At 48.6% G+C, this 15858-nt stretch overlaps 1 pseudogene; it reads left to right on the top strand.

Annotated features, from left to right (window-relative positions):
* The first annotated feature begins 2475 nt into the window (after positions 1 to 2475).
* Positions 2476 to 4392, top strand: LOC123152198 (tryptophan decarboxylase 1-like; annotated as a pseudogene).
* Positions 4393 to 15858: the final 11466 nt, after the last annotated feature.

Below are 15858 nucleotides of genomic sequence, written 5' to 3'. Positions count from 1 at the left end.
CGTCGCCCCATCTGGCCGCAGCGCCACCGCCCCGTGGTTCTTGTCGCGGCTGCATCGACTCGTGCATCGTCGCTTCGTCACCCCTTCGGGCCGTAGTGTCGCGATATGCGGTCCCCGCCGCCGCCGCCCCGAGGCCGTCCCCGCGGTTGCACTGACTCGCAAACCACCGTTGTGTCGCCCCTTCGGGCCGCAGCGTCGTGGCCCGCGGTCCCCGCCGCCGGCCTGAGGTCTTCCCGCCATCGCCTCGACCCGCCTGCTGCAGCTGCGTCGCCCCTTCGGGCCGTAGCGCTACAGCCCGCGGTCCACTCCGCCATCACCGCGCGTCGACCTCCCGTGGTATGCGCCGCACCGTCTCCCTTGGCGCGGGAACGTCATCGTCCGCGCCGGTCTTCGTCACGCTGTCAGGGTTCTTCGCCTACTTCGAGCACCGCCGCCGCACTTTTAACCTAGCCGCCGCCGACGTCAGGACGCCGCTGCCGCTCTTCTTTGGCTGCCGCCACCGCTACCTCCGTAGACGCCGGAGCCGCCCGTCCACCCCCTTCATCTTCGTCCAGCACCAGCTCGTCGCCAGCGTCGCCGTCATCTACCCCAACCGCTTCATCTACTCTGACAAACCGCTGGCGACATTGGCCCCGCGCCGATTGGCGCCACAACCGTCGTCAAGTTCTTCTCTGCTGGCCCCTCCGACTTCTCCGACATGGCGTACAGCTCGTGTAGGTCCCTCGTCTACGCATGCTCGGTGCTGGCAACACCGATGCGTGCCTTCATCCACGACGTGTCCCCGGGCATGGCAAGCCTGGTTGGTGCTTCGTCAACTTCGTCTTCGTCCATCTACGCATGCCCGGTGCTGGCAACATCGGTGCGTGCCTTCGTCCACGATGTGTCCCCGGACTTGGCAAACCTGCTGCGACGCGTCGTCAACAACATCTTCTCCCTGGCGCACCACTACTTCGACACCACTGCGCCCATGCTAACTCGGCGCCCCCTTGCACCCACGGCTCCACGACGACTTCCTCGACACCGGCCACCCCGACTCGACATCGACCACGACTTTCTTCACACGGCTACCTCGACCACGGCTCCACCACCCACGCTCTCGGCTACATCGACAAACGGCACAAAGGGCTACCGCCTGCTTGAGCAACCTCGTTGGTTTCCATTCCAGCCACGACTCCGCGATGCATCAACCGTTACGACTGTGGGGGGATGTCCGTCGGCTTGCCTTCGGATTCTTCTCCAATCTCACTGTCTGCGTCGCTACCGTTGTGACTGCGGGGGGATGTTGAGTAACGTGATTGTATTACGAAACATATGTTAGACTAGGAAATATTCTGGCTTGCCTTGTACTTCAAGTTGATCATGTACTCCTATATATATGCCCACGAGGCTCAAGCAATACATCAAACTATTCCACCAATCTCCCTCTCTTCCTTCTAACACGGCGGCAAGAACCAGCTCGTAGCAGCACACACCTTGTATTGCAGCTCCTTCGTCATTGTTTTTTTTGGGAAAAATCTGTTTATTTTTACCATGATTGAGAAAATATGTTTCTTGATAATAAGCGTCTGTGCATGCGCATGCATATATAGACACAGTAAATGACGTATGTTTTCTTCCATCGATACAGTACTTACCTATCTACTAAGTCATACTTAAGTGAGAAACAGAGAATACCAGTACAGCTCTGGTTCGATGCTCACCTCTTTTCTTTTTTGAAAAGGAGGATATACCCCCGGCATCTGACGGACGCATGCAGTCATTTTATTAATTATTCACAATGATCATACAAAGTAATACTACATCAGTTCGCCTGAAGCCATCATCTGCTACTCAATTGTTTTCACGAAATCACCTTTGCCCGATATGACCGACGATTTGAGAGGAATCAACCACACGCACGCGCAATGAAAAAGGTTTCGGCGTAAGCGATGGAATTTCCATTGTGCACGTACGTCCAACTAGCTCTAGCTTGTTCCATGTGACATTGACCACAGGGGCTTGCACGTACCACACGTCTTGAATTCTTTACTAAATGCAAGCTCAGGCTGTGGGGCCAAAACCCACATTTTTTCAGTAGTACGGTATTGATCACGACGGATTATTTTTGTACGTATTGCTACCGCCGAATCCATCGGCCAGAGAGCCAACGTTCACGTTACTACTAGTACGATATGCAATTTTGCCTTGCACCACCTACAAGGCTAGTCAAGATATCAAGCCTTGACAATAAGAACAAAAATCTTGAAGAATTGTTCCTCGTTCGTGCTGGGTCCGTGAGAACGACCATCCGTATCCAAATTGAAATGCACGAGTTGTCGCTCGGATCTCTACCTACCTACCTAGCCACCCACGCGTGCACTTTGGTAGGGCTCGCGACCAGGGCCCGTCCAACGCCCACACCGCCACGCCGCTTCCCGCATCCAGAAGTGCTATATATACCACACCCAACACCAACGACCAACTCCATTCACCACATCAAGCAGCAAAGCTATAGCACTACTTAGCGCACCTCTGCTTCTGCTTCTTGCTCTCCGGCCGCAAAGCGAAGCGAGCTAGCTGCACTTCATTAAACCAACAAGCCTCACATCTCCTTTGCTCCGATCATAATCAAGGGTTAAGCATCCTAAAGAAATGGACATCTTGGACGCTAACCCAATCTCCTTCTCCGCCTTCCCCGACGACAAGGCGGTGTTCGAGCCGCTCAACCCCGAAGATGTCCGTGCATACCTCCACAAGGCCGTCGACTTCATCTCTGACTACTACACCAACGTCGAGTCTATGCCGGTTCTGCCCAACGTGAAGCCGGGATACCTGCAGGACGAGCTTAGCGCGTCCCCGCCGACCCACTCCGCATCATTCGATGTCACCATGAAGGAGCTCAGGACCTCCGTTGTCCCCGGCATGACACACTGGGCTAGCCCCAATTTCTTCGCCTTCTTTCCCTCCACCAACAGCGCCGCTGCCATCGCCGGAAACCTCATCGCCTCTGCCATGAACACTGTTGGATTCACGTGGCAGGCCTCGCCCGCGGCCACCGAGATGGAGGTTCTCGCTCTTGACTGGCTTGCGCAGCTTCTGCGCCTACCCACCATCTTCATGAACCGCACCAGTACTGGACGTGGCACCGGCGATGGTGTCATCCTCGGCACAACCAGCGAGGCAATGCTCGTCACGCTAGTGGCCGCTCGTGATGCAGCGCTGCATCGGAGCGGCTCAGTCGGCGTGTCCCACCTACCACGCTTGGTTGTCTATGCTGCCGACCAGACCCACTCCACGTTCTTCAAGGCATGCCGCCTCGCAGGTTTCGACCCCGCCAACATCCGCTCAATCCCTACTGGGCCGGAAACTAACTACGGGCTCAACCCGTCCAAGCTTCTCGAGGTAATGCAAGCTGATGCCGATGCCGGTCTCGTGGCCACATATGTCTGTGCCACGGTGGGCACCACATCTTCCAATGCCGTCCACCCAGTGGGCGCCATCGCCGACGTTGCCGCCATGTTCAATGCATGGGTCCATGTCGATGCTGCCTACGCCGGCAGTGCGTGTATCTGCCTAGAGTTTCGCCACCATCTCGATGGCGTCGAGCACGTGGACTCCATTAGCATGAGCCCACACAAATGGCTTCTCACGTGCCTCGATTGCACCTGTTTGTACGTCCGTGATGCTCACTGACTTAGTGACTCATCGGAGACCAACCCGGAGTACCTCAAGAATGACGCTACCGAGTCCGGTGAGGTCACCGATCTGAAAGACATGCAGGTCGGCGTTGGTCGGCGCTTCCGCGGGCTCAAGCTTTGGATGGTCATGCGCACATATGGTACCGCAAAGCTCCAAGAGCACATCCGTAGTGATGTCGCCATGGCCAAGATGTTTGAAGATTTCGTCCGCGCCGACAACAGGTTCGAGGTGGTTGTACCGAGGAACTTTGCTCTTGTGTGCTTTAGGATCAAGCCAAGTGGAGCCATGACGGAAGAGGATGCCGATGAAGCCAACCGTGTGCTAATGGAGAATCTGAACAAGACCGGCAAGGCTTATCTTGCGCACACGGTGGTTGGAGACAAGTTCGTGCTCCGGTTCGCCGTTGGGTCGTCACTTCAGGAGGAGAGGCATGTGACGAGTGCATGGGACCTTATCAAGAAGACTACGAGCGGTATCATGGATTAAGTGGACGGACCTACTGACACAGAAAGTTCCAGGAGCTGCACAAATCCTTATATTTAGGGCATGGATATTCTTCTTTTCTTTCTTTTTGCTTCGATTCTGATTATTATTTATTTGGACACCTTGTTCTTATTCCGTTTTGTTATCTGTATCGACCGATGGGTATATCTGTAGCAGGCTGATACAAAAAAGATGATTATAGATTGTAAAAGGGCTTATATTGAATGAACAAGAGCCACTGGTTTTATTTGTTATACTGTACTCTGGTAGCGAGTGAGGAATGCATCCATGCCCGCGCATCTCGATCAATCAAGAAATACTTACGTTGCCCTCACTTGGTTTTTACGTTTCAAGATGCCAGACCGAAGCCATGCAATTCCATCTCCATACTCCAAATCGAGTAATCGACCATATACTTGCATGCTTGAATTAATGGTGCTTGCACCGCAGCAATAACACAGCAAGTTTTGACATGGATGTAAGTAATTGAGTGATCAATTTAATTTGCATCCCTTCGATGTGTCTATATTTTTTCAATGTATTATTGTGTCATGCGGAGATCTCGATGTGGGAAATTTGTTATACTATTTAAATAGTATCTACGTGTTGTTGCTCTGCACTTACAGGTTGAGAAGAGTGAGTTACGGTGGTAGCTAGTACATCACCATATGACTTGGTTCCTACTGACAATATCTGGCATCTGAGCCTGGCCAGCGCCAATCAGTTTGCATGGGACTCGTACGAGACTTCTCGCTCTAGCAAATCGTCTATCCTTGAGCAACCTCTTCAGGCTCCCCGTGTATACTACAACCAGACACTACAACAAGTAAAAAAATAACACTTGTGGCACTAACTGCCAAAGCCCGAACTTCTCAGGCTTTGATACACACGTTTCCGACAGCTGAATGGTCGAGACTCGAGACGACCCTCATCCTGATCTCGCGCCTTCCCAGTTCTTCCAATATGCACACATTCAGCATCCTTGCTCACGCGGACCACCTCCGCATCTTTCTCCACTGCAATAGTGAAAATGATTCTCTTTCCTCGGACGCCATGCACTAAGTGTTTGTGTCAGGACCCCGACTCGATGCCACATGGGTCTAGCATGTAACACCTCATATCACTTTGCGGCCTCACGCACGGTATTCCCACGGGTGTCGCCTTACTTTGCCCGGAACCGTTTGCGCCTTTTGGCACACGTATATGATAGTGTCGCTAGCACCCATATGATAAGGAGCCCGGGCTGACATGGCTAGTCGTAAACCCAAAGTGGCACTAACTTACAGGGACAGGCATCCATGACCCAGCATCGAACGTGTCGGTCATCAGCGAGTGAATCCAGGCTGTAGCACTGGGCTAGCAGGACTCCGGTGAACCGGGCTGTAGCGGGCTAACAGGACTCCGGTATTCATCGCGTGACATTTCCCCGAAGGGACAGACACAGGAACGAAGAAGGACACATGCCGGCCAGCCTAAGTGTTCCGGAGCAGTAGCAAGCTACTAAGGCTCAATGGAAACACTAGGAGACATTTCCCAGTAAGAGAGGCTACTAAAGATAAACAACTAGATAGTCAGATCCCACATATACCAAGCATTTCAATAACATACACACAATATGCTCGATATGTGCAATACAACATGGCATCACAAAATGACTCTACGACTCAAGTATTTATTCAATAGGCTCCGAGGAGCGAGATATTACAAACAGGGGTCTCACGACCCAACATTCAGAGCATACAAGTCAAAGCACAAGCGGAAGCTATCATGTCTGAGTACAGACATCTAGAAATGAAAAAGGCTGAGAAGCCTGACTATCTACCAGATCCTGCCGAGGGCTCAAGATCGTAGCTGAGGTAACAAGCTAAACGTCGAAGTCCACGCGAAACTACTAGTGAGACCGAAGTCTCTCTGCAAAAACATAAAATAGGCAAACGTGAGTACAAATGTACCCAGCAAGACTTACATCAGAACTAACTACATATGCACCATTATCAACAAAGGGGATGGTGGGGTTTAACTGCAGCAAGCCAGCTTTGACATCGGTGGCTAACCTGAACTACGACTGCAAGTAACTCTTTTGAGGTGGCGCACACGAGTCCACATATTCACCAACCAATACACCACTATGGATCCGCTCCCGTCTCCCTACGAGAACGCCATCCATAGCACTCACGCTTAGCTTGCGTATTTTAGAGTATCCACTTTCACTTGTCTATGAACTGATATAAGCAACCCAGAAGTCCTTTACCGCGGACACGGCTATTCGAATAGATCATATTAACCCTGCAGGGGTGTACTTCTTCATACATGTTTCCACCACTTAGCGTCTGCACACGACATGTGCTCGGCAAACTTCAAGCGAAAGCCGACGTGGGTGTAGACCACGACCTACCTAAACACCTAAGTCTCTAGTCCAGGTTTATCGCCTATTCGGGTTCCATCCATGAGGAGATCCGGCCGGAGTTTCGCTCACAGCCCCAAACGATGTGAACAGGGTTCCCGAGATACCAAACGGGCATCCGGTACACCGTGCCACGTACCTACCGCATCACAGCCCACCCCTACGGTCAGCGCTGTCCACGGCCTCCAGTAAGCTACAAACACCAGAAACTACTTGCAACTCCTGGACAGAGGACTAGGGTGAATAAGAAGTCGAGCGGGGTCATATTTCAGGGCCCAATGTATGGTAGTAGCTGAATCATGGATCACAAACACAGAACTCAGTTCCTGAGGACGGCTTCAATGAGACAACCCACCATGTACTCCTACATGGCCTCTCACCGCTACCTTTACCAAATCGTGTTCATACACTTAGCTCACACACAGTAGGACATGTTCACACGCCTCTGATTCATCCCCGATGAATCAGACCTGACTCAACTCTAAGCAGTAGCAGGCATGACAAACAAGCATGAATGAGTAGGCACATCAGGGCTCAAACAACTCCTACTCATGCTAGTGTGTTTCATCTAATTACTGTGGAATGACAGGTCATGCAGAGGATAAAGGGGTTCAGCTACCGCAGCAAGTAACAAATATGTCGTTGTTGTCCTAATGCAGTAAAGGAGAGCAGGAGCGAGAGAGTGGGATTTTATCGGAATGAACAAGGGGGTTTGCTTGCCTGGCACTTCTGAAGATAACATTGAGTCTTCATCAGTGTCAACGATCACATCGTCGGTACAACGTCTACCGAGGGGGAACAACACCGGCAAACACAGAAGAAACACGATCAATGCAATGCACAATATGATGCATGCTATGACATGGCAATATGAATGTGTTTTGGGCTAGTGCATCTAGCTATGATTTAAATGAAGTTGGTTTGAACACATGATTCAATTTCCAACTCCATATATGATTATTTAAATGCCCTTTATTTGTTTTGTCCAAAACAGAGGACAAACATTGTTCAATTATGCATGAAAATGGTACAGATGGATTCCTTGAATTTTTCTGATAATTTTTCATATATAAATTATTTAATTTGGAGTTACGGTTGAATTTCTATGAATTTTAGAAGTTTTAGGCATTTTCTGGAATTTCAGAATTAAATTAAATCCAGAAAGCATTACTGCGTCAGCATGACGTTGGCATGACGTCAGCAAGTCAACAGGGGCCGGCTCGGGTCAAACCTGACGTGTGGGGTCCACACGTCAGTGACACAGGGGCTAATCCCGCGTTGACCCGGGCTTTGACCCGCTACGGGGCCCACTGCCAGTGTCACAGGGTTAGTTAACAGGGTCATTAGCCCCTAACGACGACGCCACGTCAGCACGCCGGAGACCAGCTGACGGCGACCACAGAACACGGCGGGGCACGCCGGACTTGCGCTAGAGGCGTCAGTTTGGCGCGCTGAGGGCACCAGGGAATGGCCCTTGCTCCCGCGCATCCAGAGGACCGAGTGGGAGGTCGTGGGGTCGCCGGAACTCATGCCGGCGATGAGCTTTGGCGGTGATGGTGTTCGGTGGTGCTCGGGCGCGTCGCTACGGTGCATCAGTGAGCAAATGGAGAGGCTGGGCAGCACCTGCTAGACATGGGGAGCACTAAGAGCAGCTCAGTGAGGCCAGGGGAGCACGGAGGCTATGCGTGCAGCAGCAATGGCGGACGGTGGCTTCGGTGCTCGTGGGGAACGGCGCTACGGCACGGAGGGGAGCATGCTGAGTTAGGGGAGAGGGTCAGTGACTCACGGCGATGACGAGGGGACGCTCGGCGAGGTCGGGAACGGTCCGGAGCCGGCGAATTTGACGAAGATGGACGGTGGGTCCGAGGTAGAAGACGACGGCGATGGCGGCGATGCAGGGCTTCCGGAGGGCTGTGGATCGGTGGGGAGGAAGAGGGGGTCGAGGCGGATCTCCTGGGTGCATCGGCGAGGCTAGGGGTGGCCGGGGGCCATGGGTACGGCGACGATGACGGCGAGCTCCGCTCGGTCGCGGGAGGGGAAACAGAGGAGCGAGGGGAAGGGAGGTCCAGAGAGCGAGGGAGAAGTGAGAGGGGGTCGGGGACGTCTCCGTGCCGTCGCGAGGAAGTCGGGGAGGCTGCCACGGCGAAGCAGGAGGTGGCCGGCGTCGGCGCGCGTGCGTCCAGCACGCAGCTGCTTCGGGGCGAGGGGGAGGAAGATGACTGGCAGCTGGGCTGCACAGTAACGGGCCGCGCAGAAGCTGGGCCGGCTACAGGTAAGTGGCCCAGGTACGGGTCTTTCTCTCTCTCTCCTTTTCTAATTATCTCAGTTTTCTATTATTCTGTAAATTTAGGGCTTTATTAAAAATACTCAGACACTTTCAAAAATCATGAAACTAATCATGGCTACTGTTTAGAATATATCCAACAGTAAACATTTTAGTTTAAGATTATTTGAGCATTTGAAATATTTAATAGCATTAAAATGCCCAAATGAAAATACTATATGATTTAATTCAGTGACCAAATATGTCCTGCAAAAATATAAACCATTTTTGGTAGATGCTTCCACCTCAAACCAGAAATGTTGAACATTTTTAGAGGACATTTTGAGTTCAATGAAAAAGGTTTTTATTTTGACCCTAGTTGAATTCATTTGGTGCTAGGGCTTAGTCAATCCCCATCTCAGGTTTAAATGAAATTTAAACATGATGTAACACTCTAATGCATGCACTAGGCATTGTCAGAACTAGGGATGTGACAACTCACCCCCACTAAACAAGAATCTCGTCTCGAGATTCAAGCGTAGGGTAAGGTGAAAGGTAAATGCAACTAGTATAATCTTCACGATCTAGGGTGCACTTCAGTTGAACGTTGATTCATTCACCATTATTGTCTTGAAGTCTTGCTCTGAGAACTCCAACTAACATGACAATGAGAGGAAAGGAAAGATCCTAAAGAATCGTTCTTCTCGAAGGTCGAACAACTCAGGATTAACTCACGGAATGGGACATAGCAACATCTCTCGAGCTGAGAGACGAAGCACACCTCTAGAGGAATGGAGTGGAACAGATGACGAAGGTTCACTAGGTAGACAACGATTCCACACCTAAGAAGGTGGTGAACGATTGTCAACGTAGCGAGAAGTTGAGTTGCCATGATACCACAACGAGGCACCTTAGGGATGGTGACTCGTAGAAATATCCCCTTAAGTGGCAAAAAGAATTACCTTTGATATAGAGATCATTGAGACTCTCTATATCAGCCTAAGGCAAATCACAGCAATCGATTGGCGGGGGTCGGTAGAATGGCATACTCGGATTTGAATGATGTGGAATACCTTGTTGAAGACAACGTAATGGATGAATTTGCTTATCACCGGAAATGGAAGAGACCCATGGTAGAATGGCACAATGGCGGTGCAAGCTGGGAACAAAATGCAAATGCTAGGAATGATTCTAGTAACTGGGAAAGAACCCAACACTAGAGAGTTAATTCACTGGTTGAAAAGGTCATAGCATTGCCGAGGAAACTGAGAGGAATCCCAGTTAGCGTCGATGATAACACCTAGCGCTTGTGCGTGCTCTCAGGAACTTGAGCATTTCCAAAATCATCAAGGTTTTACCAACATCCGTGTCAAGGGTCCGGTAACACAACTTACTACCATGATGAATGGTGATGGAGGATGCAGATGCAAAGGAAGATAACACCTTCTCAGATTTCACCCTTGGCGGGGCCAAGGAAATAAAATCTGGATGATCGACCGAGAGACATTTAGCACTCCGCTTCTAATGTTCTCCTTGATGTGCTAGTGTAACCCATTCATAGATATGGTTCGATATCTAGAACATCAAGTAAAAAGGTCGGACTTCGGGAGCACAGGAATCCATAGGGGTAACTAGGGAGTAAATCCTACGAAATCCCTATGGGGAGGTGGCCAACTCCCTCAATCATGATGTTATAATAACAGGTCTTCCGGTTGGGTGTGTTGGCCACGACATCCACCTTACCGGTTATCGAGGGACCAATATTATAGTTCTTGGGAAATATTCCAACCATCACATCTGCTTGAGATTCAGACCTGGTTGGTGTCACGATATTCCAGACTCATCGAGTCTAGGAAGAAAAACGAAAGTTTGCAACACAAATCGACGAGATGACGTCGCGAGATTCTCGGGGAGCGAACTGCGATAGCAAGCTCCAAAACATGAGCTGGTTCTGCTAAAAACATGTGAACACGCTGTCCTAGACAAACATTATCACATGGTAGTCTTACAATAAAACACTACCGAGTTCAGGTGGGGAATCATAATCGAGGATATTGAAGTCTTGTGCATGACCTAGGACTAGCACATCAACTCCTTTTCCGTGAACAAATCAATCAGTGGCTTGGTGTGCTCGGATATACATATGGAATGGAGGTTGCAAGTCTCCGAACCACAGAATACTTCGCACGTATGCATGACTGATTTGGGATGATTCCAGAGGAAGCAAAACTAACTTTCTCAAATTCACGGCGGCAACTTTCACCAAATGCACGTGTATAAGAGGAAGTCACTCCTTTCATCAAACAAATACTTCATGAGCTAGCATGAAGAAAATGCTTTCAAAAGTTTCCAACACTAGCTTAATGTCCAACAAAATCATGGAGGAGATAAGGATGTTGTCAATGGGCTCAACAACAATTCATCTGGGTTTCCTTTTAAAAGGAATTCCATAGTTAAGTGAACAAGTGATAGCATTGGTCAGGCCAAAGATGTAATGGTGTATGCTCGAGGGATCAACCACGAATAAGACAACATTACGAATATCGTTGGTTCTGGTCTGATTGGATGATAGCCCATACTCAATCAAAGGTTTGGGTAAGATAATAGATCCAACAATTGTTCACAAGGACCAATTGATGAAGATATCATCTTTCTTCAACACACACACACACAAAAAGATATCCCTTAACATGAACTAAGTCGGACAAGCTTTTATCTCCCAACTCTCCAAGTTGTTGTTTAGCTTATCCAACTAGCTCAGGGTATCCAACAAGGATTCTTGGAGAAGGGGTGGTTTACAGGAATAAACCAACTTGATCACGAACTCAACATAGCGGTCAGGTGACAACCTGGTAATACTTCTGAGAAGATATTCAGAAAATCATGAACCACCGGTATGTTACTAAGCTCGAGAACAATCTTGCTTTTCAGGGCAAGACGATATGATCAATAGAGCAAGGATTTGAAATAATCCTAACTCATCGATCGAGGAGTGAACCAGGAGAATGGACTAGGTAGCACGATCAATCTTAGAATGATGATTCAATAACCAATACACTAAGAATGAAATTATTGCCCTTTAACTACCCAGCAATGAGGTTGCTAGGCGTATTGATTTCACACATCACAATTCATTTGTCGGTATTCCGGTTGCATCAACACGAAGACCGAGGAATGACTAATGATGGCAAGAAGTATCACTGTACCAAGAGTTCATAGGATGGTGTGCAATTCCCATGACATTCTTGATATAAAGATGGTAATACTCCAAGGTAGAACAGAGCAAAAGCTGGATTGGCATTTTGATCTGCGGAGTACAATTGTTTTGACCCATTCCTAGATATGGATGAGGTACTGGAGTTTGTTTCTCCTAGTCATTCCGGAATAGAATGGCTTGACGGACCACAAGAGTAATAGGTATCGATGAACGATTGCACGCATACTCTTGACTATCAATTGATAGACGAAGGTCAGTAGACAACTAAAGAGGGACAACTCAAAGGAACATATAATTTTCTGAGTTGTGGATGCATAGATTAGTATGTCGAGCGAGATCAACATTTCTTCCAGATAACCCATGCAGAGAGGTAGGACTGGCAGAGTCACAATATATAATGGAGAACTCATCAAAAATAATCCTGTTGTGATATTTCAGTTCAACGAGGAACTTCTGCCATAAGTAGTTCATGGTATTCGGAAGAAGAAGATACCACGGACTTCAAGGACTATCGCAAAGGTTACTAATATCCTAAAGGCACTAGCAAATACTATCAACATGAAGTAGGTAGAGTGAATCTCGGGTTTAGAACCCAGGAGTAGAATACCTACTACTAAGTAGCATCACGGAATGCTTTCGAGGATAAAGGCCAGAATCATCACACTGGGAACACAGATCATGGCTAGACCACCAGATGATCCCCTGAGATACCTAGGGTCATAATACCAGCTCCAACATATATGTCAAGGTAATGGAGTACCTCAACTCACTGATTAGTGTGGTTAATCTGGCCCATGGGAACATTGAAACGGGAGGAAGGAATTTGCAAATTGCATCAGATTGTATAGAAACCTGGGATGACTCGGACAGCATAACGGCTGTAAATGTTCAGAAAAGATTTGAGACATTCACAAAATGGTGGCATAACCATTCAGAAGCACAATATCAAGGTTTCGAGATCAACAGTTAACATACAGAGGATAGTAGGAACTGAACTGAGACTTAAATCCAACAATTTATAAGTCTACGGATTAGTAACACGTGATCCTGATAGAAAGAAGAGATAGCCTAGTTCTTAATCCCCGTAGAAGAGAAGATGATGACTCAGATCAGAAGGCCATGAGGTATAAGGAGTAAAAGAGCCTTACGTTCCATCCCACAATCAATTCCCCTACATATAACTAAAGAATTTCTAGACTCAACTTCGACCAGTTTGGCTTGGTAATCCTACAGGCAGTCAAGCTCTGATACCAACGCTGTCAGGACCCCGACTCGATGCCACATGGGTCTAGCATGTAACACCTCATATCACTTTGCGGCCTCACGCACGGTATTCCCACAGGTGTCGCCTTACTTTGCCCGGGACCGTTTGCGCCTTTTGGCACACGTATATGATAGTGTCGCTAGCACCCATATGATAAGGAGCCCGGGCTGACATGGCTAGTCGTAAACCCAAAGTGGCACTAACTTACAGGGACAGGCATCCATGACCCAGCATCGAACGTGTCGGTCATCAGCGAGTGAATCCAGGCTGTAGCACTGGGCTAGCAGGACTCCGGTGAACCGGGCTGTAGCGGGCTAACAGGACTCCGGTATTCATCGCGTGACATTTCCCCGAAGGGACAGACACAGGAACGAAGAAGGACACATGCCGGCCAGCCTAAGTGTTCCGGAGCAGTAGCAAGCTACCAAGGCTCAATGGAAACACTAGGAGACATTTCCCGGTAAGAGAGGCTACTAAAGATAAACAACTAGATAGTCAGATCCCACACATACCAAGCATTTCAATAACATACACACAATATGCTCGATATGTGCAATACAACATGGCATCACAAAATGACTCTACGACTCAAGTATTTATTCAATAGGCTCCGAGGAGCGAGATATTACAAACAGGGGTCTCACGACTCAACATTCAGAGCATACAAGTCAAAGCACAAGCGGAAGCTATCATGTCTGAGTACAGACATCTAGAAATGAAAAAGGCTGAGAAGCCTGACTATCTACCAGATCCTGCCGAGGGCTCAAGATCGTAGCTGAGGTAACAAGCTAAACGTCGAAGTCCACGCGAAACTACTAGTGAGACCGAAGTCTCTCTGCAAAAACATAAAATAGGCAAACGTGAGTACAAATGTACCCAGCAAGACTTACATCAGAACTAACTACATATGCACCATTATCAACAAAGGGGATGGTGGGGTTTAACTGCAGCAAGCCAGCTTTGACATCGGTGGCTAACCTGAACTACGACTGCAAGTAACTCTTTTGAGGTGGCGCACACGAGTCCACATATTCACCAACCAATACACCACTATGGATCCGCTCCCGTCTCCCTATGAGAACGCCATCCATAGCACTCACGCTTAGCTTGCGTATTTTAGAGTATCCACTTTCACTTGTCTATGAACTGATATAAGCAACCCAGAAGTCCTTTACCGCGGACACGGCTATTCGAATAGATCATATTAACCCTGCAGGGGTGTACTTCTTCATACATGTTTCCACCACTTAGCGTCTGCACACGACATGTGCTCGGCAAACTTCAAGCGAAAGCCGACGTGGGTGTAGACCACGACCTACCTAAACACCTAAGTCTCTAGTCCAGGTTTATCGCCTATTCGGGTTCCATCCATGAGGAGATCCGGCCGGAGTTTCGCTCACAGCCCCAAACGATGTGAACAGGGTTCCCGAGATACCAAACGGGCATCCGGTACACCGTGCCACGTACCTACCACATCACAGCCCACCCCTACAGTCAGCGCTGTCCACGGCCTCCAGTAAGCTACAAACACCAGAAACTACTTGCAACTCCTGGACAGAGGACTAGGGTGAATAAGAAGTCGAGCGGGGTCATATTTCAGGGCCCAATGTATGGTAGTAGCTGAATCATGGATCACAAACACAGAACTCAGTTCCTGAGGACGGCTTCAATGAGACAACCCACCATGTACTCCTACATGGCCTCTCACCGCTACCTTTACCAAATCGTGTTCATACACTTAGCTCACACACAGTAGGACATGTTCACACGCCTCTGATTCATCCCCGATGAATCAGACCTGACTCAACTCTAAGCAGTAGCAGGCATGACAAACAAGCATGAATGAGTAGGCACATCAGGGCTCAAACAACTCCTACTCATGCTAGTGTGTTTCATCTAATTACTGTGGAATGACAGGTCATGCAGAGGATAAAGGGGTTCAGCTACCGCAGCAAGTAACAAATATGTCGTTGTTGTCCTAATGCAGTAAAGGAGAGCAGGAGCGAGAGAGTGGGATTTTATCGGAATGAACAAGGGGGTTTGCTTGCCTGGCACTTCTGAAGATAACATTGAGTCTTCATCAGTGTCAACGATCACATCGTCGGTACAACGTCTACCGAGGGGGAACAACACCGGCAAACACAGAAGAAACACGATCAATGCAATGCACAGTATGATGCATGCTATGACATGGCAATATGAATGTGTTTTGGGCTAGTGCATCTAGCTATGATTTAAATGAAGTTGGTTTGAACACATGATTCAATTTCCAACTCCATATATGATTATTTAAATGCCCTTTATTTGTTTTGTCCAAAACAGAGGACAAACATTGTTCAATCATGCATGAAAATGGTACAGATGGATTCCTTGAATTTTTCTGATAATTTTTCATATATAAATTATTTAATTTGGAGTTACGGTTGAATTTCTATGAATTTTAGAAGTTTTAGGCATTTTCTGGAATTTCAGAATTAAATTAAATCTAGAAAGCATTACTGCGTCAGCATGACGTTGGCATGACGTCAGCAAGTCAACAGGGGCCGGCT

This window comes from Triticum aestivum, chromosome 7A (assembly GCF_018294505.1).
Source record: "Triticum aestivum cultivar Chinese Spring chromosome 7A, IWGSC CS RefSeq v2.1, whole genome shotgun sequence".
NCBI classification, from domain to species: domain Eukaryota; kingdom Viridiplantae; phylum Streptophyta; class Magnoliopsida; order Poales; family Poaceae; genus Triticum; species Triticum aestivum.
Note: the sequence above shows the minus strand (reverse complement) of the source record. Positions and strands in the feature narration are given on the sequence as shown.